The sequence below is a fragment of the Somniosus microcephalus genome, chromosome 15 (assembly GCF_052327205.1).
Source record: "Somniosus microcephalus isolate GS21.2 chromosome 15, FLI_Smic_1.0, whole genome shotgun sequence".
Classification (NCBI taxonomy): domain Eukaryota; kingdom Metazoa; phylum Chordata; class Chondrichthyes; order Squaliformes; family Somniosidae; genus Somniosus; species Somniosus microcephalus.
In genome coordinates this window covers 73,159,317-73,177,518 of record NC_141001.1, presented here as the reverse complement: position 1 = coordinate 73,177,518, position 18,202 = coordinate 73,159,317, and the positions used below count along the sequence as shown (strand labels likewise).

General features: G+C 44.7%; 1 protein-coding gene across 8 annotated transcripts in view; it reads right to left on the bottom strand.

The window, feature by feature from the left end:
- LOC147107033 (serine/threonine-protein kinase BRSK2) overlaps positions 1-18,202 on the bottom strand; it is a 1,115,513-nt gene that overhangs the window by 720,918 nt on the left and 376,393 nt on the right. The window lies entirely within an intron of this gene.

Below are 18,202 nucleotides of genomic sequence, written 5' to 3'. Positions count from 1 at the left end.
GCCCACAATAAGAGGGAAAGAGCAAGGACAGGAGGGGGGCCACCCTCAATAGCCCAGCTCACCACCTCGGAGGAGGCAGCCCTGGAAATCGCTGGTGTCGAGGAAGATTTGCAAGTGGGGGACGGACGGACGGGTGCATCACAGCAAGCTGGTGACAGAATAGTTTGGCATCTCTCTCATTAACATTGCATGAGTGACTGATAATGATTCTGATGCTCTAACAGATTGACTTATGATCATCTGCACAATTCAATGTGCATGCAACCTTGACCTCACATCTCTAACTCTTTCCTTTACTCCCCCTCAGGACCATCAACAGCACCCGTCCCCACTGTCCAGGAGGAAGAGCCTGAGCTTCCAGACTCCTCAGAGGAAACTGCAATCTCTGAGGGCGCAGCGTCAGCAGAATTCAGTGCACTCAGCACCAGCGCAGACACTCACACCTCGGTGGGATCTTCGCGAGATAGAGTAGTGTTGTCACCTGGTGTATCACAGCTCACAAGTGAGCATCAGCAGATGTGGAGACGGGGACAGCAGTCGAGAGTCCTCATCGGAAGGCGCAGGACTCTCCCAACTCGGCTCAGCTGCATGTCGACCCTGTGCCTCCGGGTCCATCCAGAAGGACAGCGGTGCTGGAACTCCAGGAACAGGTGCAGGAGTCTCTGGCAGCTTTTGTCTCCAGGGCGCTGCAAGTGTGGAGCGAATGGAGGAGTCCATCGCGAACATGAGCAGAGCCTTTGTGGAGTCATTGGTGCATGAACGCATCACCACGGAAAGGATGGCAACCTCCATGGAAAGGATGGCTACAGCCATGGAGAAGCTAAGTCGCCAGAGTGTTGAAAACATGCTCATTGTTCAGAATAGACTGACATCTCTTGAGGAGTGATGGTCAGCTATTGAGCAGAGAAACCAGACCTTCATGGAAGTCCTCTGGAGTAGGACTTCCAGTGCAGAAATGGGTCCTCATGGCCCCCCTAAAGTACAGCAAGGTGCTGTCAAGCCACTTGCTTGCTCTGAAGTGGGGCTGACCTATGAGAGGGATGTTGGTGGCAGACAACAAGGAAGTGGGGGCTCCTCTCCAAGTGCTCACACAACCATGCCACTGCAGAGCCCTAGGTCAGAGCCCCACCAGAGTCCACACCCAACTGAGATCGGCATCTCAACCCCTGCATAGCCGCAGGAGCAGCAGACTGTTGTCGAGCCCTCACAGGCTCGAAACCCCAGAGGACGCCCGCCAAAGGTGTCGAGACAGGAGCAGTAAGAAAGTGAGCAAGGGGCCTCCACATCTGCTGAAGCCACAGGGGAAGCACCATGTAGAAGCACGCGTAAGAGCAAGATAAAGCACAAGTAGTCACAAGGGTAGTCACTTGGGTGTTCTGTTGTATTGTTTTTTGACAAGCCATCCTTGTAATGTGATGATAAACAGATTTGATGGCAAACTGTTGAAGTTGTGGCCTGTGTCATCTCGCAAATGGGACTTCCACATTGAGGGCTTATGGCAACTTGCAATTGTCAGTATGGTGGTCAGAGTGATAGGGATCTGCAGGTTCTTGTCCACTGTCAATGCGCTGTTAAGAAGGTGCAAGGCAAAAGTGTTTGATTGTGCAGGCTAAGCAAATCTGGCCAATATGAGTGCATCCCTTGCATCCTGGGCAGCAATACGGTCGCGCGCTAGTGCCTTCTGGCCTGTGCAGCTTCAGGTGGGTGAGCAGCAGCTTGGCGCTCCTGCTGTTGGTGCTGCTGTTGTTCAGGGTTCTGCTGCTGCCGCGACTGGTCTTCGTCCAAATCTGATGTCCAGGAGGAAAGGAAATACAGTAAATGGTTCCCACTCTTCTGGTATATACCTCAGTTGAGGAAACGCTTAGTCAAGGTGGTGAGAGGGGTTTCCGAGGAGGTCACACTGGAGATGGGTGTCAGGCTCCAAACTTCCACAACAATGAGCATGCCTGCTAAAAGTTCCCCCAGACCTGAGACAACAAAGTTCTGCCACCTGCAAATGATCACTGCTGAAAACTCCTTTTTAATGGTGGAGCTGCAGCTGTTAGTAAGCAATCCACTTGTGAGGCCGCCAGAATTAACTGGCGTGTTCCAGAGGGGACGTGCAGGATGGGGGAAATATGTTAAAATCAAAAAGGCCTCTCAAAATGGGATTATAGAGGCAATTAACTGGTTGTTAAGGGCCTATCCCGCCTCTCGGAGATGGGATGGAAACGGGGTCCGAAACCCCGATTCTGGGAAAATTGCTCGGAGGCGGGTTGGAGGCAGGATTGGAGCCACCCGCCATTTTTTTTGCAATTTTAACACCTCACACGCCTCCAATCCCGCCTCCTCGGGCCTGGCAAAATCGAGCCCACAGTATCTATATGAAAAGTAGTACAGGAAACTCTTTTATCCGACACCAACAGGACCAGCGTGGTGCCGGTTTATCAAAAAGTCCGGATTACAGAGAGGTATAGTAAAAGGTACGAGAACCCCGTACACGGCCACAGATCCAGGCGTCCCTGTTGCATAGCAACAGGTGCAGGAACCCCGGCCACAGACCAAGCGTCCCTGTTGCATAGCAACAGGTGCAGGAACCCCGGTTACACGACCACAGATCCAGGAGCGGCCACTAATATGAAGTAAAACTTACCTGAACCTACTCCTGAATTTTGCCGGTTAACAGAGATTTCCGGTTATTTAGGTGCCGGTAAATTGAGAGTTTCCTGTATCACCAAAAAGACACTATTAAAGGCAGTAAGATTAGCACAGAGAATAATTCCAGCCTAACCATTTCAAATCAGTCATAAAGTCATATTTGTACATTAATAAACAAAATATTCTGTGACAAGCTACATCTTTATTTATTCAGGCCTTACTTTATAGGGAACTAAGGAAGGGAAAATCTAGTTCCACTGTAACTAACCATAAACTGTTTCCAAGATATTAGTACTTAAAAACTATCAAGTTTTTGTCCCCCATTATGTACCCATCACTGATTTCTCAAAATAGTGCTTTCTGTCCCAGATGGTGTACTGTAGTCCTTGTCGAAGTGTTTTGTTTATGCTTATATACTACATGAAGAAAGCGAGAGAGACGAGGCAAGCTTCTACAATCATGAACAGTGTCAGCATTAAAGCAGATGCCAAGAAAATAATGTGCAGCACATTGTAAAAACAGCATGCTACTCGGCAGCACAATATGGTACAGTAACATACATCTGGCATGCTAACGTGCCATCATTGATGTACTCATTCCACCAGAGAGCATCAGCGAGGCCAGGACTTGACCATTCTCCAGGTTTTTATCAAAATACAAAGTCTTTTGTAAGATCCCCTCTCTCAAATGGCACAACTGCCACTGTACATTGCTGTCAAATCAATACAAGAGTCTTTTCATTTTTTTTTTCTAGTAAGGAAAGTTAAGATAGGTGGCAGTCTATCAGAGGCCGGATAAAAAGCCAAACGCTCCAACATCACCTGATTTTTCTAGCATAACATGAAGGCTGTGCGACTTGTGTTTGGTTAGAACACTGTTGCTGGTGTTTGATACATTGCTAAAACCAACGTCACTTTTCCCTCTTAAGTAACCAAGTTGTAAATCCCTGTAATTCCACATTCAACGATAGAAAGGCGGCAGCATTTACATTGTGCCACAGATTTGGTTTCAAGTCTGCTTCAAGTATAACAAGACTAAGCTCAGATAGTTTTTAAAAGTATATGGGGGAAAAATTTTGTTAGTGACCATTTTGGGTTGCTAACATCGCCTGGGCGCTAAATTTAGCAGAAAAATAGTGCCGACGATCGCTAACTTCAGTTTTAGCACCCCAAGAGGGAGGTGGAGCGCTAATCTCGAATATCGGGGTGGTGCGTTTTGCAGCACTACGCACCGGGCCACGTTGCGCTGCCGCATGGAAGGGCTCCTCCCCTCGTTAAAGGGGAGGGCCCAAGCCCACAACTCTGCGGGGCCCCACCTGGACCACCGGGGAGCGGGGTGCCGTGCCAGCAGCCCGGCACACACAAGGAGTGCCAGGCTGCCAGATCATGGCACGGACCCCATGTTCAAAGACGCAACGGACCACGACAAGTAAGTCAGCCAATTTTCTTTCCACAGCCCGCCACCTCCCCTTTACTTAGCGCCCCATGAGCCCCCTGCCGCTCTGTTCCCACCCCACTGAATCGGTCGCCGTCATTGCCCGGCGCAGATTCAGGGGGTGCGGGCCAATTTTGCAGGTGGGGTGAAAATGGGGCGCTGCGCATGGTGATATAGTCGCCATCACCTGCGGAGCGGGGCGCTACCGGTTACCACTGCCGCTAAACTCCCACTGAATTTAGCAGGAGTCATTAGCAGCGCCATGCCCAGGTGAAAGTCGTTTGTGGCCCGTTAGCGCCGCCGAGAGGCACAAATGCACTGAATTTCTAGCCCAAGGGTTTAATGGAAGCATCTAAATATAGTCTTAATGTAGGTATGTCCATATCATGGTATTTCTCATCAGCTGAGCACAATAGTTAAATGAAATTGATGAAAATACATTTGGCTAGCTTATTTTTAAATGTAAATATCATGGTAAAACTCTTCAATTGTCTGTCATAACAATGCAGCAAAACATGGCATACCGCTCCGCTCCCCTTTCAAAGAAAGAAACATTTGCTGAGTGCTTTGTCGTCGACACCAGATCCTCTTTAATTACTTCAAAATGTTGTCATAACTTTAATTAGTTGGCAACTGAACTCGAAGTTAAAGCATGCCTTAGGCTGACAGCTACCCATCTTGCTTCACAGAGACACATCTAAACACAGGCAGCATCACCACGGAAAGTCACTGGTATTTGTGGTTCACCCAGCTGGGAAAGAATGGCTTAAACATGGACAGACACTTATGAGCAAGAGAAGGATTAAAGAGAAAAGTGTCACAAGCTGTAAGCAGAAAGATGTCTATGAATCACACAACACAGGAACACTCATTTATAATTGACACAACAAAGACCCTGTGGAATTTCCATAACATTGGAGAGATCTCAACGGTTTATTCAACAGATGTTTTTGTTTGATATGTATCAATTATTACTGATATTCACTGCCAGAGGTGAACTTTTTATCTAAGTTATTGCCTGGAGAGATTATATCATGGTTATGCTTTGTAGATCACACCATCTCACATTGTCTCAATGACAATGACAGGAGCTATCACAGGCAAGTGATGCATGGTTTCCATACAAAAAAATGACTACTGACAATAACCCCAGGAAAACATCATCTTCCCAAAAAGTATCTAGTGTCAAATTGGGTCTGGTCCGAGTAAGACTGGTTACATGCAATGCATTCAACTCGAACGATGAAGGTCAAATGCATTAATAAGGTAGGCAATAACAGTTGAGACCTGGGGAGCCATTTTAGCCCTACCTCCCTGGCAGAAACCTGGCGGGTGGGCAGTTAAAATCACTCAGGTTACTTACGTGCCCTCTAGACACCCGGATCCCACCAACTGCAATTTTTATGCAGGCTTCTGGTGGTAGTTAGGATACAAGTGACTCCAAGGCCCCTGCGCTAAATAGAAATTCAGCATTGCCTGCCCACTCCTGATCACTGTCCAGTGACTCCTACTCGAAAGAACATGTAGGTGGATGTCAAGTGAGGACAGGTTTGGACTCAGCTGTGATACACTGTCCAGGATCACTGCTGAAGGATGGTTACTTATGCAAAGTACGGCAGGGTTGCTGGTGCATGGAATTGCACTCAAGCGCCTTCGGGAGAGGAGGGAAGAAAATTGGAAGTGGGGAATAAACAATGTTTGATTACCATAGTCAACAAATTTTAAAAAATCATTTTAGAACAACAAGGCGTCTACGGCTTACTAATGATTAAGAACTTCAGATCAAAGCTCAGGATCAAAAGATCCAAAAGGCAGCCCAAGGGTCTGTTCAGAAATCTATAAAAGTGGATAGCAAAACCTTCATGTATTTTTTTAAGCATGCTAAAAAAAAACTAAACAATATTCCTTTGACCACTTAAGTAACTTCAAGAATTTGATCTTTATTGTAATCCCTTCTCACAGGATTCATAGTTCCCTGAAGACTCCTGCTTGACTCACATCAAACTGCACAGCCGATAAAGCTACTGCCAGGTGCAAACATTCGAGGATTTAAAAAAAAGATTCTCTCAATGTTTCTGGCAAGAGGTTTCAATTATAGGTACTGTCATATCCAGTCTTGCATTTTCCAATTTCATATGTTTTTTGAAAGATAACTTATAAGTCCAGAGTTTGAGAAAAGGAAATGATAAAAACTGCAGACTAATTTGTGTGACACAAACATTAGGGATTCTGACTCTGCCTCCTGGCAGCATCTACAACACCCATATACTGATAGGGTGCCGCCATGCAAGGGAAAAGATGAATTGTATTACGCTGGGTTGTTTTCAAAAATGTTAAATGAAGTGTCTTTTATGTAAGCAAAGAATTAAGGGCATTGAGATACTTTGGTGTGATAAGGCCCTATATACGTGCAAGTATTATTATTATTTCCAAGAAAGGGTGTAAGGACAATCCTAGTAACTACAGGCCGGTCAGTTTAACATCAGTGGTGGGTAAAGTCTTAGAAACAATAATCAAGGAAAAAATTAACAGGCACTTGGAGAGATTTGAGCTAATTAAGGGGAGCCAACACGGATTTGAAAAAGTTAGATCGTATTTGACTAATCTAATTGAATTTTTTGATGAAGTAACAGGGTGGATTGATGAAGGGAATGCAATGGATGTTGTCTACATGGATTTTCAGAAGGCGTTTGACAATGTACCACATAGAAGGCTGGTTAACGAAATTGTGGCTCATGGAATAGGTAGGTCAGTGGCAGCTTGGATAAGGAATTGGCTTAAGGACATAAAACAGCAAGTTGTGGTAAATGGCTGTTTTTCAGACTGGAGGATGGTAGACAGTGGTGTTCCCCAAGGGTCAGTGCTTTTTTGGATATATAAATGACCTGGATATTGGAATACAGAGTAGAATTTCTAAATTTGCCGATGACACCAAACTTGGGGGTGTGAGGATGATACCAATCGACTGCAACAGGACATAGAAAGGCGAGCAGAATGGGCAGACAAGTGGCAGATGGAATTTAATACAGAGAAGTGTGAGGTGATGCATTTTGGCAGAAGGAACAGGGAGAGGCAATATACACTTAATGGCACAGTTTTAAAGAGTGTGCAGGGACAGAAGGAGCTGGGGGTTAAGGTGCATAGGTCCCTGAAGGTAGCGAGACATATTGAGAGAGTGGTTAGCAAAGCATATGGGATCTTGGGATTCATAAATAGAGGTATTGAGTAAAGTAGAGAATTTATGCTGAACCTTTATAAAGTGCTGGTTAGGCCACAACTGGAGGATTGCGTCCAGTTCTGGTCACCACACTTTAGGAAGGATGTGAAGGCCCTTGAGAGGGTGCAGAGGAGATTTACCAGAATGGTTCCGGGGATGGGGGATCGTAGCTACAAGGACAGGTTGGAGAAGGTGGATTTGTTTTCATTGGAGCAAAGGAGGTTGAGGGGTGATTTGATAGAGGTGTACAAGATTATGACGGGTTTGGATAGGCTAGATGGGGAAAGGCTGCTCCCACTAGTTGATGGTACAAGGACGAGGGGACACAGATTTAAGGTTTTGGGCAAGAGATACAGGGGGGTTGTGAGGAAAAACTTTTTTATGCAGCGAGTGGTGAGGACCTGGAACTCATTGCCACCGGAAGTGGTGGAAGCGGAGACACTCAATGTTTTCAAGGGGAGACTGGATAGGCACTTGAGGGAAATAAATTTGCAGGGCTACGGGGATAGAGCGGGGGAATGGGACTGACTGGATTGCTGTACAGAGAGCCGGCACGGACTCGATGGGCCAAATGGCCTCCTTCTGTGCCTTTATGACTCTATAACTTATGAAATAATACAGTTTAAGACTAAAAATAACAGCCCTTGGCCTGATCTATTTTCATCCATCCGAAACCTTCAAACTCACGAGAGGTGTGAGGTCTTCTGTTTTCTTTTAGTTCTCCAAAATGAAACAGTCATTATATGGAAGGTTTCAGTGTTTGTCAAAAATCAGCCTAGAGGCTGCAGCAGCGAGTGACAGTAACTGACATCTGCACATCAAGTCAAAATCTATTCTTAATATTTTATGGCAGCCAGCTACAATAGCATGTTGTACCTGTCCATGGTACCAGAAAACCTCTGCACTACTTTGTGACCTTACCCTGTGAGCTAATCATTTGTCTTAATGTCTTGGTGGTTACAGATAGGCATGATCAGTTATATTCTGCAAGTTAGGCATCATATCTGACACACTGTCACGGCCGGAATGTCCAGCTATTCATAATGTGCTAATGACCAGAAGTGCTAGGTCTAGCTATCTCTTCATCAGTTATTTCCCACGTGCCTGTGGCTATTGACACCGGTAACTACAGCGAGAAGCACAGCACCAATGAAAGGTCGCTGGAGCTTGTTAAGACGCAGGCTGCCTCCCCTAATGGGGCTCTGACTAGCAGACTGTAGAGTATGATGCATGGGAGAAGGTGATACAGGAAAAACAGCAAACTGATAGAAATAATACAGACAAACTAATTTCTTCCAAAGCATAGAATGAAATGAATAGCAGGGTTCTTTTCAAAGCATCCAGAAAGCTCCATCACATCACAAAAACAATTGTCTCTCAACCATATTCTCATAACACAGTACATCACTTGAGTGCTCTTGAGTAATGCAAAAATTCACTAGGGAGAAAAAGTGCCTACAGCAACCATGCTTCAATAAGAGTATGCTAAGATTCAGTAATAATTTGAAAATTAAATGAAAAAAATTACCCTATTTTTCCTGAGCTTTGATGGAGTTTGGAGTATTTGAGCTAAGGATTTCTGCAAAACCCCAGGCTCAATACTGTTCCACATGCCACCAGACAGTTTGTTTTCCTGAAGCTGACGACTCCAATCCTCCTCTGCTACTACGACCCGATCCACTGTTGTAAAGCATGCTGCTTCCGGCAGTCCAGCTCAGATGGAGCAAAGTTCAATAGAACTGTGACTGAAGAGTTTGAGTAACAGGCCACCTGGACTCACAACCCCCGGGACATGAAGAGAGCTTTTGGTTATAATAGTTTTGGGGTGCAACCGAGTTAAGTTGTTAAGTGTTAGTTCACTAATCTTTTCAGAAGTAGCAACTCATCTGCTTGAAGATAATGTGCCAGATTTCGCTGGAGTGGGGTATCACGTGGCATGCTCCGTCAGTTCGACTTTTTCATGCACGGTTAGGTTGTCAAAAATTTTGTCCCCAAAGTTGCTGGAAGTCCGAGCTGATAATGGTGCGGTGAGGGTAGCATAGCATCTGGGAGCTTGGTGAATGACTGCACCAACAGTGTATCTCCTTAACCAATGAGATTTAAGGAGTGAGAAATTAACAGAGGAAGGACCGAGAATGAGGGTGAATTAGACTGGGTAAATTCAATGTCAAATCAGGTACAGAAAGAGAGGGAACGAAAGATTGGATTAAGATTGCGAGAAAGAGAGAGACAGAAAGGAAAAGAAAAAAATTAAAAACTTAAAAATTTGACATTTTTAAAATCTCCTAAAAGAATTCACAACCTGAAGGAATGAGACTCCACACTTATAATTGTTCACTTTCTGGGCAAGAGAGGTTGATTGGCAGTCATTAAAAATTATCACGTTGTTAATAAAAGGGTACTTAAAATCATAGAATCATAGAATAGTACAGCACAGAGGGAGGCCATTCAGCCCATCGAGTCTGCGCTGGCTCTTTTGAAGAGCGATCCAGTTAGTCCCACTCCCCAGCACTTACTTTCCCCATATCCCTGCAATTTTATCTCCTTCAAGTATTTATCCAATTCCCTTTTGAAGGCTACTATTGAATCTGCTTCCACCATACTATCAGGCAATGCATTCCAAATCCTAACCACTCGATGCATAAAAACATTTTTCCTCATGTTGCCTCGGCATCTTTTGCCAATCAACTTAAATCTGTGTCCTCTGGTTATCGACCCTACAGCCATTGGAAACAGATTCTCTTTATTTACTCTATCTAAACCTTACATTATTTTAAACACCTGTAACAAATCTCTTCTTAGCCTTCTCTGCTCTAAGGAGAACAACCCCAGCTTCTCCAGTCTATCCACATAACTGTAATCCCTCATCTCTGGAACTGTTCTAATAAATCTCTTCTGTACCCTCTCCAAAGCCTTCACATCCTTCCTAAAGTGTGGTGCCCAGAATTGGACACAATCCAGCGAGGGCCAGACTAGTGTTTTATATAGGTTTAGCATAACTTCCTGGCTTTTGTACTCTCTGCCTCTATTTATAAAGCCCAGGATCCCATGTGCTTTATTAGCTGCTTTGTTAACCTCTCCTGCCACCTTCAACGATTTGTGCACAAACACCCCCAGGTCTCTCTGTTCTTGCACCCTCTTTAAAATTGTACCATTTAGCTTGTTTTGTCTCTCCTCATTCTATCAAAATTTATCATGTACCCTGTTAATTACTAGACTTAACTTTCTGTGGTGAGTTTAATGGGCAATTAATGTACAAATGCAGCAACTTCATGAATCTCACAGTGTGGTTAAGCGCGTGATGCCATTTTTGTGAAGCCAACGCCAGAGCAGCGCAAATGATAAGCAACCTGTGGCAATTCGCAATTCACGGGGTATCTCTTCCTTGCTGCAAGTTGCTGGCTAATTTGCATATTGATAATGGCATGCGTCGTTCAGACGCTGTCATTTTTTTCAGCTAAGTCTGGCCCAACCATTTTTATATAAAAGGTTTGAAACTAGACCTTTTTTCCCCTCTCCCACTTTTAATTCTTTTTGATTTTTTTTCTTTCTCTCTCCAGACCACCCACTCCCATGGAAAAGAGTGGACAAGTTACTTGTGCTTCCTTGTGTTTAATGGTCTTGCTCCTGAGGCAGCCATTGGGGAGATAGAGGAGAGCAGCCTAGGGTCTGTTCCCTGCATACCCATAGGGAAATGTGTGGTTTCTGCTCCGTGGCCCCCCTGACTACACAAATGGGGCCAGGACTCATAAGCTGTAAAAGAGTGGGCCATAAACCACCTCCTACCCCAGTGACAGAACATATGCTACATTACTGTCTTGTCCTGGATTTCTCGAACTTGAATCTAAACGTGGAATAGGTTCAGCAACTACCTTTGGGACAGACTTTAGATCATCTTTCAGAACAGATGGACCCTTAATGCAAGATCAAGTCATTAATTTAAAGAAGGGTGTGGTGCCATGTTGTTACTACAGACAGTGTGCACCTACATACAGATGGGTTTTAAGGCAGTATTCAGTTCAAATTACACACAGCTGCATGATTGCCAGATCAACAACTGTTGTGTCAGCTCCCCTTTTAATATACAACAATGCTCTCATCTGTGATGTCATGAGCAGCTCACTGTCCAGCCTCCAAAGCAACCTGGTAATCTTGAAAGAGAGATGTGTTTATATTGGTATCAAGCTGACGCCATCTGGCGTTATATTGACAAAATATTTTCCACCAACTTTCACAGCAAGGCGGCCACTACTATCTGACTAGTTTTGGGGTAAAACTACCATAATTAAGCTACTGTCCAATAACACAGTTTTAATAAAAACCGCATGAATAACAAAAATGTTCTGTTTGTAAATAAAATCTCCTGCTATGAAACATCCCAGGGTATTCTGGTAACAGTAATTTATAGAAGGACATTAATTAAGGAATTATTACACTGAAAAGAGCAGTTTCACATGTCACTGCTTAAAATTAGAATTTTTCAAAAAATATATTTTAATTACAGACATATTTCTTTTCTCATCAGAGCCACTCTTGCATCCTATTTTCCTCGAGTGGTACGGGACACAGTCCTCTGGCTTGCAGCCCCAAATCAATCTGTGGTTTAGTTGACCAAAAGGGTGTTGCACTACAGGGTAAAAGGTACATTTTCCTCAAGGTTTAGAACACTGCACAGCTGAGACAGAATATCATACTGATGAGAACTAGGGCGGAATGATCAGAAAAGTGGCGAAGTCTCGATTGGAATGAATTTAATATGCAGGAGGAGAGGGTGCTCAGAAAGGAAAGAAGGGACAGAAAAGGAGGTGGAATAACCATATATCCCAGCAACAACTGGGAGGTAAACAAAGCTGAGCGAGAGGATTAACTACATAAAGAACTACTCTGGATTAAAATCTTTAATGAGAAAATATCCAAGTTTACCATAGGATTATACTACAGACCATGAAGTCAACACAAGAAAGAGGACAGTTTGTTTTATGAAGAGACATGAAGGGTGTGGGAGTACAGGAATCCAATATAAACTGGTAAACCCAAGTTATTTAAGGCCAGAGTTGGCAAATGTAACACATGACTGCTTCATGGCTCAGTGAGTAAAGAAGCCATGAGAGGCAGCGCTCATCTGGACCTGGTGTTAGTAAATGACCCCGACAATGTCACAGAAATGGATGTTGTAGCACCCCTGTGGGCAGATCACAGAACTAGCAAGTATAACAGCATCTGGGCATCAAGTGTTCAAAGACCTATAAAAGGGCTAATTTTGAAGAAGTGTGGGAAGGATTATAACATGTTGATTGGGGGTAGATGTGTGTCAATATTTTAGTAGAAGACAAGTGAAATGGGATAGAATTTCTGCGGGAGTTCTCCCACCGTAACTTTGGTGGAAGATCAGCAGATATCTTGTTGATGTTGATTCTCTAAGGTATGTGATTGGACTGAATAATAACAGCTGAAGTTTAATAAAGAAAAAAAAAAGAAAGGCTTGCATTTATATAGCGCCTTTCATGACCATCGGATGTCTCAAAGTGCTTTACAGCCAATGAAGTATTTTAGGAGTGGAGTCACTGTTGTAATGTAGTAAACGCGGCAGCCAATTTGCGCACAGCAAGCTCCCACAAACAGCAATGTGATAATGACCAGATAATCTGTTTTAGTGATACGGATAGAGAGATAGATATTGGCCAGGACACCAGGGATAACTCCCCTGCGCTTCTTCGAAATAGTGCCATGGGATCTTTTACATCCACCCGAGAGGGCAGACGGGGCCTTGGTTTAACGTCTCATCCGAAAGACCTTAAATGTAGACAAGTGTAAGGCATTTTGCATATAAAGGAAAAATGGGCAACACACATACTCCATGAATGGTGTTGAAGTAGCCAGGGATAAATTTGAAGAATACCTAGGAGTCTTAATATTTTTCCACTATCCTCCCCAGGCCTAAATCCGGTGGGATAGCTCCAGAACAGGCGGGAAAATGGGGCCTACCGCCACCACCTTGAATTTCCTCCTCGGCTGGAGCTGTGGCTGGCCATCTCTTTCCTGCCCGCTGCATGCAAGGCCTTACATCCCAGCCCATTTTCCTCCCCCTTTCCTCCCCCCACCCCGCCCCCCCGCTGCTCCTCAGTACCGCTTGATGGAATGTGATGGTAGACCCAAGATGGCGGTGGCAATGGCCCTGATGGCTCCTGTATAAGCCATTTTCATCTTTAAGACTATTTTTCTCCTTTAAGCGCAGCAGCAGAAACCTTCTGGTGGGGGCACAGGTTCAAACTGGTAGCTGTAGGATTGGCATCAGTAAGTTTTTTCCTCACACAGTGTGATCAACACTTGGGCTGGACTTTCAGCAAGACAGGCGAATCACTCTGAAGTCTATCAGACTTTCCAATTCTTGCTCTCCAACACTCCTTTGAGCCTTTCATAGAACAGTAAAATACGGAAGGAGGCCATTTGGCCCATCAAGCCAGGCGACAGCTCTTTGAAAGAGCAATCCAGTTAGTCCCGCTCACCCCCCCACCTTTCCCCATATCCCTGCAATTTTTTTTCTCCTTCATATATTTAACCAATTCCCTTTTGAAAGCTACTATTGAATCTGTTCCACGACCCCATCAGGAATTTCATTCCAAATCCTAACCACTCGTTGCGTAAAAAAGTTTTTCCTCATGTTGCCTCTGGTGCTTTTGCCAATCACCTTAAATCTGTGACCTCTTTCACGGTCAGATTCTCCTCTCGTGCACTTTTAAGTCTGTTAATTGTGTGATGCTCCTTCTCGGTTGTAGATTCAAGATCCAGTGCTTATAGAAACGAGCAAACATTGAGCCAAGTTCATATATATTCCAAGCTCCAAAAGGAAGGGAAAAATTTGCATATTCTAATGTTTTGTCAGACACAATATTCAGAGAAAACTTCACATTTTTCTGCTGAACACAAGAAATTGCCCAATAAAAGATGCAGTGCTGCCGTCTAATGTCGACTTTACGCTTTCCTGCTGACTATAGCAGTATGATAGATTTGGAACTGTAACTTATTTGGCAGTTGTATGCGCTCAGCATAAAATTTACATCTTTCTCTTTTGAACACACTGCCTGAAAACATATCGTGCCTTATTGAATTTTACAGAATTCTACAGATACTACCCTGCCTCAAACGATACACTGGATAACACGTAACCAAGGAGTGAAATCAAACACCAAAACCAGGGCATGCATGCATTAAAAATTCCTATTATAGTGGATCCTATTCTTTTATTGAATGGCATTTTCTACTGACTGTCTCTTTTTTCATTATTAACTGAAGCTGAATTAACTCTTGTTGAGGTACAATCATCAAGCTGGAGAGATTCAATTGTTTGTCATTTTAACCAGGAATAATAATTCAGTTCCTTCACGCTTTTCACCTTTGCAAGACATGGCAATTCTAATCAGCGTGTTTTTGTAGGGGTGAATTTACACTGCATTTCAGGTCCCAGGCAGGCACGACCACATTTACAGTGTCTGGCTTCTACCTAGCTAGAACTTTAATAGTCTGACCCAGAAGAGAACTGTGCACATGTCTGGATAGAGACATAGGCATGGCTCTTTTCCAACAGACAAAAAAAAAATGTTTAGAAAGCAGGAAGGGGAGAATCCCCGCTCTTCAAATGTTGAAATCAATTTGGAGCTTTTACAAGTACTTAGGAGTCCAGTGGATCCCCTAAGCACTTTGTAAGCCGAGTTTGCACCACAATGAATTTACACTCCTCGTGCTGTCAAACCAAAGCAACATGAGACTACCACCTCACTCCATTTTGCCACAGAGTCAGGTTGGGGCCGGACTTCAGATTTACTTTGAAAGGACGCTACACTTGTGGCATAAATGCATATTTGTTCAATTGTTTCAGTAGATTTTAAAGAGTATGTATTCAGCTTGATAGCTGTGTACTATTAACCCCAGCAGAAAACTTGATAATTTCCCATCATATCCAACATCAACTGTAAGAAAGTTTCTGCTGGGGACTGTGCTAAGAAAACGTACCATTAAAACTAAGGACAGCCCAACAGATCCGGCAACCTGCTTGGCAATGTTCGTTGATCATACAGAGTCGGAGACAAGTCCAGCTACAGATTAGCCTCTTCTTTGTTGGAGGTAATTATATTAAACTCATGAAAAATTACGTACAGACCCCAGAAAGAGAATCCTGACTAATGCAAGAGAGGTCCTAATTCACGGCAAGGAACTAAAATTAGAGGGCAAAAGAAAAAGAGTGCATTGGATCCCTGACAGTGAAGTCTAAGATTTGTATTGAGGGGTTTGGATTATATAATTAACTATGAGAGCATAACACCAGCAGAATATAACATCACTGAACCCCAAAATGGACGACTGGCTTATAATTCACGGAGATGCCTGTTTTAGTTTTATCGCATCTATATGAGGTGTGATTTAATTTTAAATTGATTTAATTTTAAATTAATAGTGCCACATGATAAAGGCTATATTTTTGTGGCACAACTTGTTATTTGAAACTATCAGATTTATGATGCCGAACTTCCAATCATAATAGGTGGAACACATTATTTAACAGTCACTTACTTGTATAGTTTATTCTGGTATATTGGACTGGATATGATTTCCTATAGTCAAAGCTCCAAATACGTTCAATTTTGATGAGATTTGGGGCTAATCTCAATTTCTCTCTCTGCAGCTTCTGGATGCTGTAAAAATGATGTGCAAGATAAAACAGGTTGGATGTAGGCTGCCTGGTATTTAGCAGTACTGGGAAAGGGAGAGCCGTGCTGCTTAGCAGCACTGGAGACAGTCATGGCTTTAACAACACTGGAAGATAGCCCAGTGGTTTGGCAGAATTGGGGTCAGGGTCCTGAAGTTTGGCAGCACTGGAGCAGGGGTGCTGGGTTCAAGGAGTGTGGAGAAAGGGAACATCTGAATCAAAAACAATGAAAGTGGCTAGAAAACTGCCAATGAGAAACTACAAAGGATTTATTAAATAGTGACCAATCCTAAATGATCAGTCAGCAAAACCGGCCCATAAAAGAAAGAAGGTATTGAATTGAAGCAATGAAACATTTTTGGCTACCAACTTTTTCTCAGTAACTGAAATTTCTAATGTTCCAAAATAAGGATTATAATATAAAACAACTTGCATTTATATAGCACCTTTAATGTAAAATAAAATCCCAATGTGCTTCACAGAGGCATAATCAAAAAATGGATGCTGAGTTAAAGTAGGAGATATTAGGAGTGGTGATCAAAAGCATGGTCAAAGAAGTGGGTTTTAAGAAGGGTCTTAAAGGAGGAGAAGACGGTGGTGAGGCGGAGGGTTTTAGGAGGGAATTCCAGGTTGTTGGGCCTCAGTGGCTCAAGGTATGTCTGCCAATGGTAGGGGGAATGGAGTGCAGGGAAATGCACAAAGTCAGAGGATTTCAGAGGGTGGGGGTTACAGGGCTGGAGGTGGTGACAGAGATAGGGAGGGGTGAGGCCATGAAGGGACCTTCATATATTCCTCAGGAGGAATGCTCCTTTGACCCCCACTACAGATTTGTCTCAAGCAGCTGATTAAATAGTTCACATTTTGGTGATTTTCTATACATTCTGTTCCAAAACAGACCTGGAAGATGTGAAATATAATGGCAAGATAAAATATACCAATGCTCAGGCTATATATGCTCAGAATTTAAGTTTAAACCCCACAAATGCACAAAATATTACTGCACCTTGTGTGTTTATAAGCCAAAATGAAAATGAAAGACATTTTAAATCATGTCTGTGGTACAAATCTATATATATAAAGCGGCTCTTCTGTCTGTCCCGATGTCTGTCTGTCTGTTCTCTATACGTTTGAAAGTTACAGAGCGTACCGACGCGCGCGTCACCTCAAAAGAAAGCTTGCGATTCCGGACCGGTTATAGGCATATTTACGTTTCGGCCGGACAAAAATCCCGCCCGCGGTATCCCAAAAACGTTCAGCGTTCCGCTCATTAGCATCTCATTAGCGACCGTGTGACGTCGAGGTCCACCAATCGGACGGCGGGTTCCTTCCTACAGTTGAGTGTCGAGTGACTCGACGATTGACCAATCCTATGCTTCGGTGACCTGACCGGTCGACCAATCGGTGCGTGTGTGGGCGGGCCTTATCCTTCTGAACCGAGGTGAGTGGCCGCCATCTTGCTTCCATTCTTTTTCCTGCTTTCTGTGTCTTTCTTTTCAAATATACATTTCCAGCAAAATAAAATTGAATTTATTAAATTGTTTTAAAAAAAACTTCATTCATTTGTAAATATTTTTTCTAAACTGAACATTCTTTTTCCTACCTTTTCCCGTTTTTTTGTTAGGCCTGAAAGCCTGGGACTTTCTTGCCCAGCCAGGCCCGAGCTAGGGCTTCTGCTAAGCTCCTCATCCACCGCCCCCCCCCCCCCACCCCGTCACGTTACCCGGGGCAACGGCCTCAGCCACGAGGGTCAGGGTGCGTTCGCAGCAGGAGCAAGTGAGACGCGGCCGGGGGGGCGGGGCTCGGAGAGCGCGGCTCTCGACAGTGCGGGGCGGCAGGGTTACCCCGGCAACCAGAGCCGCAATCGGCGGAATTCCGGCCGGGGGGGGGGGGCGGGGCTCGGAGAGCGTGGCTCTCGGCCGGGGGGGGGGGGGGGGCGAGGCTCGGAGAGCGCTGCACTCGGCAGTGCGGGGCGGCAGGGTTACCCCGGCAACCAGAGCCGCAATCGGCGGAATTCCGGCCGGGGGGGGGGGGCGGGGCTCGGAGAGCGTGGCTCTCGGCCGGGGGGGGGGGGGGGGGGCGAGGCTCGGAGAGCGCTGCACTCGGCAGTGCGGGGCGGCAGGGTTACCCTGGCAACCAGAGCCGCAATCGGCGGAATTCAAGCCGGCTTGGCCGGGGGCGGGGCTCGGAGAGCGGCGGGGGGGGGCGGGGCT